This window comes from Cervus elaphus, chromosome 13, assembly GCF_910594005.1.
Source record: "Cervus elaphus chromosome 13, mCerEla1.1, whole genome shotgun sequence".
Lineage (NCBI taxonomy): Eukaryota > Metazoa > Chordata > Mammalia > Artiodactyla > Cervidae > Cervus > Cervus elaphus.
In genome coordinates, this window is record NC_057827.1 from 24709698 (window position 1) to 24726228 (window position 16531).

At 47.7% G+C, this 16531-nt stretch overlaps 1 protein-coding gene across 2 annotated transcripts in view; it reads right to left on the reverse strand.

Moving 5' to 3' along the window:
• Window positions 1-9792, reverse strand: part of LOC122706727 (alanyl aminopeptidase, membrane) — a 29156-nt gene extending 19364 nt beyond the window's left edge. Inside the window, exon 1 of one of the 2 annotated variants that reach the window (XM_043922136.1) lies at window positions 9654-9792. The gene's annotated coding sequence lies outside the window, so the exon portion shown is untranslated. Of the gene's footprint in view, window positions 1-4650; window positions 4792-9653 lie in introns of those variants that run through there. The other variant, XM_043922135.1, reaches the window with a different exon arrangement.
• Between the last annotated feature and the right edge of the window lie 6739 nt (window positions 9793-16531).

Consider the following 16531-nt stretch of genomic DNA (forward strand, 5'->3'; position numbering starts at 1 on the left):
AAGTCCTCAATACATATTTGTTATGTGAATGCCTCGAGAACCCCATGAACAGTATGAAAAGGCAAAAAGATAGGACACTGAAAGATGAACCATCCCCCTCAGGTTGGTAGGTGCCCAGTATGCTACTGGAGATCAGTGGAGGAATAACTCCAGAAAGAATGAAGGGATGGAGCCAAAACAAAAACAATACCCAGTTGTGGATGTGACTGGTGACAGAAGCAAAGTCTGATGTTGCAAAGAGCAATATTGCATAGGAATCTGGAATGTTAGGGCCATGAATCAAGGCAAATTGGAAGTGGTCAAACAGGAGATGGCAAGAGTGAATGTCGACATTTTAGGAATCAGCAAACTAAAATGGACTGAAATGGACAAATTTAACTCAGATAACCCTCTACTACTGCTGCTAAGTCACTTCAGTTGTGTCTGATTCTGTGCGACCCCATCCCTGGGATTCTCCAAGCAAGAACACTGGATTGGGTTGCCATTTCCTTCTCCAATGCATAAAAGTGAAAAGTGAAAGTGAAGTTGCTCAGTCATGTCTGACTCTTCACAACCCCATGGACTGCAACCTACCAGGCTCCTCCATCCATGGGATTTTCCAGGCAAGAGTACTGGATCTACTACTAGATGACCATTTAACTCAGATGATATCTACTACTGTGGGCAAGAATCCCTTACAAGAAATAGAGTAGCCATCATAGTCAACAAAAGAGCCCAAATTGCAGTACTTGGATGCAATCTCAAAAACGACAGAATGATCTCTGTTCATTTCCAAGGCAAACCATTCAATATCACGGTAATCCAAACTTATGTCCTGACCAGGAACGCTGAAGAAGCTGGAGTTGAACGGTTCTAGGAAAGCCTACAAGACCTTCTAGAACTAACACCCAAAAAAGATGTCCTTTTCATTATAGGGGACTGGAATGCAAAAGTAGGAAGTCAGGAAATACCTGGAGTAACAGGCAAATTTGGCCTTGGAGTATGGAATGAAGCAGGGCAAAGGATAACAGAGTTTTGCCAAGAGAATGCACTTGGCATTTGGTTTGGTCATAGCAAACACCCTCTTCCAACAACACAAGAGAAGACTCTGCACATGGACATCACCAGATGGTCAATACCAAAGTCAGATTGATTACATTATTTGCATCCAAAGATGGAGAAGCTCTACTTAGTCAGGAAAAACAAGACCGGGAGCTAACTGTGGCTCCGATCATGAACTCCTTATTGCCAAATTCAGACTTAAATTGAAGAAAGTAGTGAAAACCACTAGACCATTCAGGTATACCTAAATCAAATCCCTTATGATTATACAGTAGAAGTGAGAAATAGATTCAAGGGATTAGATCTGATGGACACAGTGCCTGATGAACTATGGACAGAGGTTCGTGACATTGTACAGGAGACAGGGATCAAGACCATTCCCATGGAAAAGAAATGCAAAAAAGCAAAATGGCTGTCTGAAAAGGCCTTACACATAGCTGTGAAATGAAGAGAAGTGAAAAGCAAAGGAGAAAAGGAAAGATAAACCCATTTGAATGCAGAGTTCCAAAGAATAGCAAGGAGAGATAAGAAAGCCTTCTTCAGTGATCAGTGCAAAGAAATAGAGGAAAACAATAAAATGGGAAAGACTAGAGATTTCTTCAAGAAAATTAGAGATACAAAGGGAACATTTCATGCAAAGATGGGCTCAATAAAGGACAGAAATGGTCCTAATAATAATGGACCTAACAGAAGCAGAAGATACTAAGAAGAGGTGGCAAGAATACACAGAAGAACTGTACAAAAAAGATCTTCACAACCCCGATAATCACAATGGTGTGATCACTCACCTAGAGCCAAACGTCCTGGAATGTGAAGTCAAGCAGGCCTTAGAAAGCTACGAACAAAGCTAGTGGAGGTGATGGAATTCCAGTTGAGCTATTTCAAATCCTGAAAGATGATGCTGTGAAAGTGCTGCACTCAATATGCCGGCAACTTGGAAAAACTCAGCAGTGGCCACAGGACTGGAAAAGGTCAGTTTTCATTCCAATCCCAAAGAAAGGCAATCCCAAAGAATGCTCAAACTACTGCACAATTGCACTCATCTCACATGCTAGTAAAGTAATGCTCAAAATTCTCCAAGTCAGGCTTCAACAGTACATGAACCATGAACTTCCAAATGTTCAAGCTGGATTTAGAAAAGGCAAAGGAACCAGAGATCAAATTGCCAACATCTACTGGATCATCAAAAAAGCAAGAGAGTTCCAGAAAAACATCTATTTCTGCTTTATTGACTATGCCAAAGCCTTTGACTGTGTGGATCACCACAAACTATGGAAAATTCTGAAAGAGATGGGAATATCAGACCACCTGAACTGCCTCTTGAGAAACTTATATGCAGGTCAGGAAGCAACAGTTAGAACTGAACATGGAACAGACTGGTCCCAAATCAAGAAAGGAGTACGTCAAGGCTACATATTGTCACCCTACTTATTTAACTTTTATGCAGAGAACATCATGAGAAACGCTGGGCGGGATGAAGCACAAGCTGGAATCAAGATTGCCAGGAGAAATATCAATAACCTCAGATATGTAGATGACACCACCCTTATGGCAGAAAGCGAAGAAGAACTCAAGAACCTCTTAATGAAAGTGAAAGAGGAGAGTGAAAAAGTTGGCTTAAAGCTCAAGAGTCAGATAACTAAGATAATGGTATCCGGTCCCATCACTTCATGGCATAGATGGGGAAACAGTGGAAACTGTGACAGACTTTATTTTTGGAGGCTCCAAAATCACTGCAGATTGTGACTGCAGCCATGAACTTAAAAGACGCTTACTCCTTGGAAGAAAAGTTATGACCAACCTAGACAGTATATTAAAAAGCAGAGACATTACTTTGCCAACAAAGGTCCGTCTAGTCAAGGCTATGGTTTTTCCAGTAGTCATGTATGGATGTGTGAGTTGGACTATAAAGAAAGCTGAGCACCAAGGAATCGATGCTTTCAAATTGTGGTCCTGGAGAAGACTCTTGAGAGTCCCTTGGACTGCAAGGAGATTCAACCAGTCCATCCTAAAGGAGATCAGGCCTGAGTGTTCATTGGAAGGACTGATGCTGAAGCTGAAACTCCATTACTTTAGCCACATGATATTAAGAACTGACTCATTGGAAAAGACCCTGATGCTGGGAAAGATTGAAGGAGGGAGAAGGGGACTGCAAAGGATGAGATGGTTGGATGTCATCACCGACTCAATGGACATGAGTTTGAGTAAACTCTGGGAGCTGGTGATGGACAAAGAGGCCTGGCGTGCTGCGATCCATGGGGTTGCAAAGAGTCGGATATGACTGAGCGACTGAACTGAACTGAAGTGAATGCACATAGTCAGGGACTGCTGCATGGATGAATGAGTGAGTCTACTCAGGAGTCACTCTTTATTGGAGTCTCTGTAGCCCATCTCCACCCCTGTCTCCACTCCCACTTTGCCCTGGGAGAATGGTCTGCTCCTTCTCTGAGCCCTCCTCCAACCATGGCAGACAGGCAGGACTCTTGCTCGGGCCAGATGCATCTCAGGGCTTGAGTCTGCCTCCTTCATCAGCTCCTTGAGGACCTCGTTCCTCTGCTACTCCCTGCCCTGGCTTGGGCTGGCCATCCCCTGAGGTTGCCTGGAGGCTTGGTAAACAAATGCGTGAGTGGATTGAATATATTCATAGGTTAATTCATCCAGGCAACGCTGGGAGACTGAATGACTGCCACCTGTCATCTGGCCAGGGTCTGAGTACAGGATAGAGTCTTCAGTGGAATCCCGGGTGCCCATGTTTGGACTCGAGGGTGCTCTGAGCAGTCAGCACTTCCCTCCTTCTCTCTGGAGGCCTGCCCCCGGGGCCCTGGTCTGGGCAGTGTGGACTTTCCATTGCAGTGACCCACAGCCACCCCTATTAGGCCTGGGCTGATGACCAAGGGGCAAGAGTGGGAAGCCAAGTCCCCGGGGGAGGGCTCCAGCTTGGGCACCGTGACCGAGGGAACAGAGGCCCCTGAGGATGATCGAGAGAGAGAAGTATGTGCTCCCCGTTTCACTCCATCAGGGCTAGAATTTGCCAAGGAAAGCCATCTTTCTTGTGCCCTTGAAGGCTGGCACTCAGGGGCCGTGTATCACCCCCGCAACAAGTTTCACTCTGTAGGACCTGCAGCCTGCTCCCACCTTTGCAGCAGGGAGACACACAAGCCTGCTTGGCCTGTTCCCGACTGCAAACAAAGAAAGAGGCCCTGCCTGGCCCACCATGGCCTTTTCCTGTTTGCTTTGGACACAGCCCATGGGCCCAGCTGGCTGGAATCCTTACTGTTTTGGAAAGGGCCTCTGGTCTTCAAAGTTGGCGCAGCAGGCAGCCCATTGCCCTGGAATGAGAGGTCCCTTTTCTGGGCATTGTGCCAGCCCAGTCTGGGGGCACAGAGAGGGGCAAGCTCACAGCCCCCACTTTCTTTGATAATAAAAAGAGATCTCTCTCCCAGCCCCCGCCACAGCCTGCGCATGGCCATGGCCACACCCCACTGAGTAGCAATAAACTTGCTCTCCTTTCCTGTCACCCAACCTGCCCACACAACCTGGCAGAGAGATCTTCCTCTCCTGCTTGCACCTGGTGTCCCTCTCCTCACTGCTCGGAGGACGAAAGCTCACCTCTGGCTCAAGCCTGAAAACCTTCTGTGGACTTGACCTTCTGGCCTCTCCGCTTTCCGGTGCCCAATGTGACTGCAGTTGTTGACATTTCTCCCAAACTCCCGGACTTTTTCATACCTCTGTGCCGGCTTTCACTGCTGGGAATGCCTTTCCTCTCTTTCCTGTCAAACTCCTATTCATCCTGCAAAACCCAGGTCAAATGTCACTGCCTTCTCAAGCAGAGGCAGCTCCTCTCCCCCGGTGTTTCCCTGGCCTCTGGCTCACACTTCTATCACAGGACTTAAGAAAAGGCCATCTATGTTGTTCAAAAGCTTCTCACTAGACCTAGGCACCTCAAGGGTGCCATGACTTTGTAAACTGTGCCATGCCTAGCACAGGGGAGAAGCCCAGTGTTAGCTGAATGAATGACAAGGTCCACACTCCTTGCCACGGCCTATAGGTCCAGTATGATCTAGCCTCCGGTGAGTCTCTGGTCTCATCTCAAGCCTTTGCCCCCTGCTGTCCTGCCTCTCTGGCCTCTTTAGGTTTCTTGAGCCCACCGTCTCTTTTCTCCTTCACCCTTCATTCCCACTACAAGCTGCTCTTTGGGTCTGGAAAGCTTGTGTCTTTCCCTCACCTGCCACCCACTCATCCAGGAAGCTCACTTCAGTGATGCCACCCCAGGCGAGCCCCCCAGCACCCCCAAGACTCAGTGCCATGAGGGTAGAGTCCTCCACCCCAGGCAAGCACATGGTACACGGCAGGCAGGTAACACATGCTCATGGAACAGATGCAGCAATAAGACAACTTGGGACTTCCCTGCAGGTCTAGTGGCTAAGGCTCCATGCTCCCAATGTAGGGGGTCTGGGTTGCGTTCCTGGTCGGGGAACTAGAGCCCATATGCTGCAGCTAAGAGCTCGCAGGCCGTAACTGAAGATCTCACATGGCGCAACAAAGACTGAACATCCTGTGTGCCGCAGCTGGGACTTGGCAAAGCCAAATAAATACCAACATAAATAAATAAAAATAAAGTTGATGTACTGGTCAGCTCAGGCCATCATAACAAAGTACCACAGATGGGGTTGCTTTGAAAAAGGAAAATTAGTTATAAAATAAAAATTAAAAAATAAATAAAAGGGCTTTCCCGGTGGTTCAGTGGTAAAGAATCCACTTGCCAAATGCAGGAGATGCCTGCATTGGTTTGATCCCTGATCTGGGAAGACTCCCACATGCCACAGAGCAACTAAGCCCCCACGCCAAAACTACTGACCTGTGCTCTAGGGCCCAGGCGCTGCAGCTCCTGAAGCCCTTGTGTCCTAGAGCCGGTTCTCCACAAGAGAAGCCACCGCAATGAGAAGCTCACAAACCACAACTAGAGAGTAGCCCCCACTCGCTGCAACTAGAGAAAAGTCCACGCCGCAACGAAGACCCAGCACAGCCAAAGATAAATAGAATTATTAAAAATGAATAAATAAATAAAAATTGTTCATCTTGTTCAGCTGCGCTCACTTTGGGAATCACTGCTCCAACCCCTACAATTCTGGGGAGGCTTCCTGTGCAGAGGGTCTTTGGAATGGAAGCTTTCTGCCAATGAGCAGATGTGTGCATTCCTTTTACTATTTATCTCTGGATGGGGAAGAAGCTGAGTCCCCAGCCCCTGTCTCAACCAAAGCTGCCTTTCTACCTGTGGGTTTATATATTTCTAACCTGATTATGCTTTGGTCCAGAGAACAAAAGTTTTAAATTAAAAAAAAAAAGGCTAACAATGCTCATGTCAGAGAATATTTGAGGCATAGGCACTCATATAGAAAACAAAGCTTTATCTCAGATATGGGAGTGCAAGTTACTTTCTATTCAAACATGAAAACACCAGGAGCCTGGGAGGGACTGTGGTGGGGAAACCCAGGACCAGAAGTCAGGCAAACAACTCCCTCCCAGACCACTGGGTCCCAGGGTAAGCTGCTGCTCCGGCTCACTCAGCACCTCCCCCGCCGTCCCCTTTAGCTGCAGGGCTGGGCAGGCTGGGAGCGATGGAAAAACCTGAAGGCCAGCTGTCTGCTCTGAAGGAGCAGACAGTGAAGAGCAGGAATGAGGCTGGGGCCCCAGTGCAGGCACTTTCTGGCCCCTGAGGCTCCTGGCTTTCTCCCAGGCTTCTGAGGTCTCCACCCACAGCTGCAGGAGCCTGGGCCCAGGCCAGCCCCCCAGGGTGCTTCCTCTGGGAGCCTTGGACCTGTCCATCCTGTGAGAACCACAGAAGGCCCCCATAGGAAGTCAGCTCCTGTTTTGACCTCTGGAAGGCAATGCAGGGCACTCAGGAGCAAAGGAGAGACAGGGACCGCGTGGAGTGAGTGGAAGTACACCAGCCTTGGAAGGGCCTTTCTGGGCTGCGGATCCTGCCCGGAAAACTCCCTTCTGTGTGACCGAACTCAGACAACCACCACCAGGATAATCACCACCACTGGCTCTTGAGGAAACCACAGCACAAAGTTAAGTGACTTGCCCAAGGTCACACAGCCAGTTGTGGCAGGTTCTATTGCTGGATTATACACGCCTCCCGAAAGCATCCTCTCACACAGCCCCTACATTACCCAGTGCCCCGGAGGGTTACAGACCTCAGGGGGAGACATACATCTTTCAGGAGACCTCAGGAGGTGACAACACAGGACAGCAATTTAAAGAAGGCCAGGCAGGAAGGAAGATCTGATCATCTTTTAGGGGGACTGTGTGTCCCTTCTGAATTTTATAGGCACGCTAAGGGACATGGGGCGGGAGTGGCTGCTGCAAGGACAGACTGGGAATCTGGGGAAGTCAGCTCGGGGGCTCTACAAAGGGGCCAGGACCGGGAGCTGCAGGGGCCCTAGGAAATGGAACTTCTTATCAGAAGGGGAGGGTGGTGCTCCCAGACTCAGGCCGCTGTGGGGGACCCTGGTCTGCCTTCAGGGTGCAGCCGAGAAACACTGCAGCGTGTCTGATGGCAGACACCCAGGCCTGGGCCCAGGCTGCAGGTGATGGCTGGTGGCCTGTGTGAAGGAAGGCACTCAGGGGGCTCCATGTGAGCAGCTGGCCTGCTCACCGTCCTCCCCAGATTCTGGAAGAGTCCCCAGTGTGGGGTCCTGGTCTTCCACCAAAGGCAGAGGCCCAGGAACTAGGCCCAACTCCAATACTGGGGAGACTGCTGCCTTCCCACGTGGGGACCCCAACCTTTCCCAGAATGCTTAGTAAATAAAACTCCCGAAGCAAAGGGGCTGGAAAACTTGGCCTAAGGGTGGTGGAAGTGGGGAGGAGCTGATGCCCCACTCCCTAGCAGACTCTGGGGGGAAATCACAGGGCGGGGGCTGGGCTGCCTCACACAGCTGAGCCTGTTTCTGCATCTGTGAAGTGGCAGCAGCTCTCTGGGCTAAGCTTCCTTCCACTCACAGTCTAGCCTTACACTCTAGGGCTCTTTAGGGAGGTGGGCTAGGGGAGGATGCCAGCCTACTGCCAGAGTTGGGCAAATCACCCTGCTTTCCCCACCTCCCCTGCCCCCAGTGTGTGGGGAGGGGGTCTTTGGCAGATCCGAGGTCCATTCCCACTTCCTCTTGGCCGTGCCCCCATTGTTCCCCTCCCCCACCTCACATGTCTACAGCCAACTCTTCAATCACAGTCACCTGGAGGGCCCGTCTGCTCCAAGACTCCTTTTTCAGACACACACTGTGTGTGTTTGTATGTGTGTGTGCGTGTCTGTGCTGCGTCATTCAGTAGTGTCCGAGTCTTTGCAACTCCATGTTCTGTAGCCCGCCAGGCTCCTTTGTCCATGCAATTCTCCAGGCAAGAATACTGGAGTGGGTTACCATTACCTACTCCACGGGATCTTCCTGACCCAGGGATCAAACTCTTGTCTTGCTGTCTCCTGCACTGGCAGGCAGATTCTTGACCACTAGCTCCACCTGGGAAGGCCCACACTCCTCTTCTACAGGTGAATAAAGCAGGGCCCAGAGATGTCCAGGTCATTGAGAGACTCAGGGACTAAGCCAGCTTCAGACCTCAGATCTGACTGAGAACTGCACTCTGACCAGTCAGCCACACTGCCTGACTGTCCCACCAACTCCAGTAACTAGCACCTTGCCCTGGGCTGGAATGAAGGGAAGAGGAGGAGGATTCAAGTCACAAAACCCAAGGCATGACCCACCTGGGCTCCCCCACCCACCGCACTGCTGGGGGGTGGGGAGGTGCAGGGTTAGGACCCCACTGGCTCTACTTGGAAGCCCCTCCCCAGAACAAATGCCAATAGCAGTAGGAACACTGATCATCTAGACTGCGGATGTGGGGGAGGGCTGGAGCAAGCACTCTGTCCCCTTATCAGGAAAACCCTCATCCCAGCGGTGGTGTTGTAAGGAGCGGGGAGTGGCTTAGCTGGTAAAAAATCTGCCTGCAATTGCAGGAGACCTGGATTCGATCCCTGAGTTGGGAAGACCCCCGTGGAGAAGGCAAAGGCTACCTGTTCCAGTATATTCTGGCCTGGAGAATTCCACAGACTGTATAGTCCATGAGGTCGCAAAGAATCGGACACGACTGAGCAACTTTCACTAAAAATAGGAATTCCCTTTAAAACAGTAGTCGGATGGAGAGCTCTGGACGAAGGCAAGACGTCCAAGGTTAGCTAAGGGGATCTCCTGTTCCAGTCTTGACCCCGGCCCCCATCCCCCTCTGGGGGCTGTGTATAGACAGACCCCCAAGCCTTGGCCAGGACCCCGCGCATCTTTGGCTCCGCCCCACCCATTGCGAGTCCGAGAGGCTGAGCCTCACGGTCACCACGCTCTGTCCCCACCCCACCCGGCCCGGGACCCCAGCAGGGCTGAGTCCACTGCACCAGTGGTGTCTCTCCGTCGGTCCACCCCGAGAGGCGCCAGCAGCCGCGCTTGCCACCCTGGGGGCCACCTCTCCAGGGGGGAGACCCCCCGACCGGTTGACAGGCCCGCTGCGGGACCATCCTGGCGGCGCGATCTTAGAGGGGTCTCCTTCGCTCGCCTTGGGCCTCAGTGTACCTGTCTGGGAAGGGGGCGTCGGCAGGGACGTCGGAGTCCCGCGCGCTTGCACAGAGGTCCTGCCTCAGGCCGGCTGCGCCCCGCGGCCCCTCCTCGCACCCGGGCCCCTCTGCACCGCGCTCGACCGTTTGACTTGCCTGCAGCCGCCAGGCGCCCGACCCTGGCCGGCTCCGAGCCTGCTCCCCTGATGGACGAGCCGGACCAGCCACGGACACTGCCCACCAGGGCCTGACTCCTCCTTTCCCCTTCTTTTTAAAGGGAAGTAACCTGACCCGACCACTACTCCCGGGTTAACCCCTGCCGGGCCGCAGCTCCGCCGGGACTCCTCCCCTGCCTGCCCGCAGCCTCCCCGGAGACCCCCTAGGGCAGCTGCTCCAGCGACGGCCGGCCCGCCGGCCCTGGAACTGCTCTTTGGTTCCCCAGGTCTCCCCACTGCGCTCCCCCCCCGCCCCCAAACAGTCCCGCCTTGGCCGCAGCCCCAGGGCCCCGCCCCCGCCCACATCTGGACAGCATCTGCCCCTGGGGGAAGGGTACAGAGGCCCACCCTTCGAATTGGGGAGAGGAGAGGGGGAGCCCCACTCATTGAAAAAACAAACCGGGCATCCCCATGGAGATGGCCGTTCCAGATAACTGAATCTCTGCAGCACACAATTTAACTTTCCTGATAACTGAGGCTCATCATTAGGAAGGAAGAGAAGTTGCAGGATCTAGCAAAAAAGAAAAAAGCCAGACCAGAGTCAGGGTATGCTGCTTCCTTAGAGGCTGAGCGTCCAGGGACAAGGCACTCCTCTTTCCTGGGCATCTTTTTACTGGGCAGTATCAGATGATATTTGTACTTTTGCCTTATGGCTGTTGTAACAATTTAACACAAATTTAAAATAACGCACTTATTATTTTAGTTTTGTAAGTGAAGTCCAAAATGGATCTCATCAGGCTATGTATATTCAAGGGTGTCCACAGGGCTTCCTTCTGGATGTTCTACAGAACCTCTTCTGGGTACCCGCATTCCTTGGCTTGTGGCCCCCTACCATTTTCAAAATCAGCAGTGGCCCATCCAATCTTTCTGTCATTGTATCACTCTGACATCAGTTCTTTTTTTCCCCTCCTGCATCTGCTTTAGAGGCTCCTTGTGATTACATTTTGTCCACTCGAATAATCCAAAATTTCTCCCTATTTTAAGGTTAGTTGATCACCCCCACTTTAATTTCATCTGTGGTTTTAATTCCTCTTTGCCACATAGCAAAGCATATTCAGAGAATACAGGAATTAGGACAAGGGCGTCTTTGTGGAGGGGGCAACCACAACATTCTGCCGTCCACAACGTTCAAGACACCTTCCAGAATCTCAGATTTAGAAGCAAATTTAGAGACCACCCAATCCAATTGACTTCCTCATCCATTACTGGAATCTGTGGGACAGTTTAGCCCTGCACCACATGGCCCAAAGTGGTTGCTTTTTTACTCACTTGCACTTGCTCTTCCTTTAGAAATGGCACAGTGGGCTAGGGCAGCCTTGCTTCCCCTTTCTAATTTGTTTCTGTAGTCTTAAAACTGAATCACAGGTTTATTGGAGAATAGAATTTTATGTAAAATAAGAATAAGTCTACTCTGAGTAAGACTCTAGCAGCTATTTTTTTTTTTTTTGGCTGTACCACATCTTAGTTGCAGCATACGGGATCAGATCTTTTGTGTATATATGTATATATATATAATTATATATATATATTTATATATAAATACACATTTATATGTATTTACTTTTATTTATTTATCTTTAGTTTTGGCTGTGCTGGGTCTTCATTGCTGCCTGGGCTTTTCTCCTGTTGCAGCAAGCGGGGGCTACTCTATAGTTGTGTTGCTTGGGCTTCTCACTGATGTGGCTTCTCTTTGTTGCAGAGCAAAGGCTCTAGGGCATGCATGCTTCAGTAGTTGCAGTGCATGGGTTCAGTAGCTGTGGCTCCCAGGCTCTAGAGCACAGGCTCAGTAGTTGTGGTTACATGGGCTTAGTTGCTCCAAGGCTTGTGGGATCTTCCTGGACCAGGGATTGAACCCATGTCTCGCAGGCGGAATCTTTACCATTGAGCCACGAGGGAAGCCAGAGAGATCAGATCTTTATAGTTGCAGCATGTGGGATCTAATTACCTGACCAGGGATGGAACTGTGGGCCCCCTACATTGGAAGCGTGGCGTCTTAGCCCCTGGATCACCAGGGAAGTCCTTCTCGCCCCTACTTTGGGGTTCCCTCCCCTCCCTCCAGTCTCTCGCTGCCTGAGCTCCTCCTCTGGCATATTTGACATAATCTTCTCTATGGCTGAGAAGCCAAAGAAAGGCTCACTGAGGCCATTTGGAGCGCATCTTCCATCCTGGGTCCTTGCCTCTCTGACCGAAGGCTGTGAGAGCATTTTGAGAGTAGTACACAAGCCACGGTGGCGGAAGGGCAGCCTGACTTTCTGGAGGGCAGTTTGGGGATGGGAATGAAGGTCACTTTCAGGAATTTAGCCTAGTGTAATAGAATGTTTATGGGAAGGTATTTTACTGCAGTTTTATTTGTAGTTCAGAAAAAATCAGAAATAGCCCAAATATTCAGCTATCGGTGATTGGTTGAGTAAATTATGGTCTTCCCATATAATGAAATACTATCCCATCATGAAAAATAAATCATATTTTATAACTACTGAATGAAACCATGGGAGAATTTATTTTTAATCCCGGAGTAGGGAAGTCCTTTATATTATACAAAACCTGAAGCCTCAAAAGAAAAGATTGATAAATTTGACTACCAAAAAAAAATTTTTTTTTCTGCAAAAAACCACCACAAGCAAAGTCCAAGGAAAACTTTAAACCTGAGGGGAAAACTACAACTCATAATATAGGCAAAGGGCAGATTTCTCTAATATGTGAAGAGCCCCCACAAATAATTTTTTTAATGGTTAAAAAAATTTATTTAATGGATTTATCTGGCTGTGCTGGATCTTATGTGACACGTGGGATCTCTTAGTTGCTACATACAAGATCTAATTCCCTGACCAGGGATGGAACCCGAGCCCCCTACATTTGGAGCAAGGAGTCTTTAGCCACTGGACCACCACAAACCCACAAATCTTTTTAAAATGAACCACTAATGACTCAAATGGAGGAAAATAGGCAAAGAATATGAAGAAACAATTAATGGTAATGGAAAGGGGGAAATTTCAATGGGCCTTTAAAGATGTAAAGAGATGCTCAATAACTCATTAAAAAGAGTATCTCCAGGGGAATTCCCTGGTGGTCCAGTGGTTAGGGCTCCAGGGCTTCCACTGCAGGGAGCAAGGGTTCGATCCCTGGTCAGGGAACTAAGATCCCACACGCCTTGTGGCATGGTTAAAAAAAATAAATAACTAAATAAAAAGTAAAGACTGTCTCCAAAGATACTATTCTTCACTTATCAGACTGGCAGGGATAAAGCTTGGAAACACCAGATATTGGCAAGAGTGGGAAGAGAACAAGCACCCACACACATACACAGCCACGTCTCTGCACTGCCGGCTGGTGTGTAAACTGACTCAACTTGATAGAGGCAATTTGGTAATATTTATTCAACATCTAAACACAGGTCCCCGTTGACTCAGCACTTCCACTCCTGGAAACGAATCCTATGGATATACTCACACAGAAGCAACATGGGGACTGTATAAGGCTTTTCACTGCAACAGAGACTGTAGCTGGGAAGGACCTCAACTCCACCAGTAGAGGTGGGCTAATTGAATTCTTCTTGTATGTCCATGCAATGGAATGTACTATATAGCTATATGTAATGGAATGTAATACCTACCTATAAGAAAGAACTAGGATGCTATCTACAGAACCAAATTCAAGGCATGTTGTTCAGAGCAACAGAGGTTTACTGTATAGCACAGGGAACTGTAGTCAATATCTTGTAATCACCTATAATGGAAAATAATCTCAAAAATAGTCTATGTGTGTATGTATAACTGAACTACCTTGCCGTGCACCTGAAACACTGTAAGTCAACTCTGAGTGTGTGAGTATTAGTGTGGAATCGTGTGCGGCTCTTTGTGACCCCGTTAACCGTAGTCTGCTGGGCTCCTCTGTCCATGGCATTCTCTAGGCAAGAATACTAGAGTGTGTTGCCATTCCTTTCTCCGGGGGATCTTCCTGACCCAGGGATTGAACCTGAGTCTCCTTCAAGGCAGGCAGCTTTTTTACTGTCTGAGCCATCAGGGAAGCAACTCAATAAAATATACATATATATAAAGAAAAATAAATAAAAGGGAAGAAGGGAAGAAATATGCTATATAATTGATTCTAAGATAGTCTAGATTGTAAGACACATAGTTATTTTATGTAACATTATTTTATGTCTCTCTTTTATGAAAGTAACAATGCTACCAATTAAATATGACATGCCATCTCTAAAAAGAAAACAAAAAGACATGTTGTTAACTAATAGAAGCTGGGTGCAAACTATTGTTCAAGTAGTCTATCAATTGTATCTTAAAAGGGGAAAAGCACATAACTCACTTTTACATAATGTATATAATGGCTCTTTAGATACATAAGAAACTGCAAACTGATTTTTTTGTAGGTGGGCACTGAGCACCTAGAGAACAGGGTGGGAAACAAATTTTTCAATATATCCTTTTGTCCTTTTCAATTTGAACCAAATGAATAAGCTGACTACTCAAAATATAAATAAAATTAGAAGTATAAGACAGGAAGATCAGAGGATTAATAGATTTTATGATATAAAAATGTTTCAACTTTTATGTTTATGAATGAAATGATTTGATGTTTGGGGTTTGTTTTGAAATAATCCAGGTGAGGTGAGGCAAGTCAGGGCTGGTGGCTCAGTATAACATGATTTAAAACAGGGGTGGGACTTCCCTAGTGGTCTAGTGATTAAGAATCCACCTTCCAATGCAGGGTACTCTGGTTCCATCCCTGGTCTGGGAACTAGATTCCACATGCCTTGGGGCAGCTAAGCCTTCATGCCACAACTTGAGAGCCTGTGCTCAGCAACTTAAGACCTGAGGCAGCCAAAAATAAGCAAGTACAAATATATATTTTTTTAAATAGGGGAGGACTTCCCTGGCGGTCCAGGGAGTTAAAACTCCACACTTCCACCACAGGGGGCGCAGGTTTAATTCTGGTTTGGGAAAGATTCCCCACCCCACCAACCCAGGAGAGGGGAGGCCAGAAAAAAAGACGAGGGGGAAGACAGAAATAAATTAATGTGTTCAGTAATTGAGGATTGGTTAAATAAATTATGGTTCTCCATGTGAAAAAAAATACTATGCCATCTTTTACAAAATAATAAATCATGTTTTAGAAGGACTAGAAGAATCTGTTTTATTAATAATTGTGGAGTAGGAAGACTTTTCTAAGTATATATTATATAAAGCTTAGAAACCACAAAAGGAAAGACAGAAATTTGACTCCACAGAAGCAAAAAATTCTGCAATGCAAAAACCACCACAAGCAATGTCAACAGGAAAACTTCATACTGGGGGAAAATGTATTACCCTTATCCAAATGGCAACCCACTCCAGTACTCTTGCCTGGAGAATCCCATGGACGGAGGAGCCAGGTAGGTTACAGTCCACCAGGTCGCAAAGAGTGGACACGACTGAGCGACTTCACTTTCACTTTCACTTAATCACTCAGTTCAGTTCAGTTGCTCAGTTGTGTCCTACTCTTTGCGACCCCATGAATCGCAGCACGCCAGGCCTCCCTGTCCATCACCAACTCCCGGAGTTTACTCAAACCCATGCCCATCGAGTTGGTGATGCCATCCAACCATCTCATCTTCTGTCGTCCCCTTCTCCTCCTGCCCCCAATCCCTCCCAGCATCAGGGTCTTTTCCAATGAGTCAACTCTTCAAATGAGGTTAAAAGGAGCTACACTGAGAGTTCATTATATCATCATTATATCTTGTAATAGAGTTAAAAATCATTCAAGTATATACAAACTTGTATGGCAAAAGACAATTGTTACACTGGACTATAATACTTGCAACATATACAACAACAAAGAATTCATGTCAATAATGTTCAAAAAAGTTTCTACAAGTTGATCTTTAAAAACAAAGACATCACAATTGAAAACTGGCAAAACTCACAGAAGAGAAAATTAAAAAGGCCAACCGTCACATGAAAAGATGATCTTCCTTAGTTGCATCCAGGAAAAACTATTTCAAAACAATGAGATGTCATTTTTTGCCCATGATACTGGCAAAGGTTTAGACTATTGATAGCATCTAGAGTTGGCCAGGGTGTGGGGAACTCACATTTTCATACGCTTCTGGAGCTCTTGGGAAATGCTCTAACCATCTGAGAAAGCAAATTGGCAAGACCTATTCACAATTTGACCACCTAATGCAAAGAACCAACTCATTGGAAAAGACCCTGATGCTGGGGAAGATTGACAGCAAAAGGAGAAATGGGTAGTAAAAGATGCTGCTGCTGCTGCTAAGTCCTTCAGTCATGTCCGATTCTGTGCGACCCCATAGACGGTAGAAGATGAGATGGTTAGATAGCATCACTGACTCAACGGACATGAATTTGAGCAACCTCTGGGAGATAGTGAAGGACAGAGGAGCCTGGTGTGCTTCAGTCCATGGGGGTGACAAAGAATCAGACATAACTTAGGGACTGAACAGCAACAAATTAACAATTCACAGGCATGTCCCCTTTGACCCAGTGACTCTGCTTTGGCAGAATTTATCCCAAACCCAGGGGAAACACAACCAGAACTCAAAAGATGTGGAGGAGGAGGTTTATTGCAGAATTCGTTGTTACAGAAAGAAAAAAAGAAAGAAAAAAAAAAAAGGCCAGAGTGTCCATAGAGTGCCATTTAAACAAAGTATTGGGTTGGCCAAAAA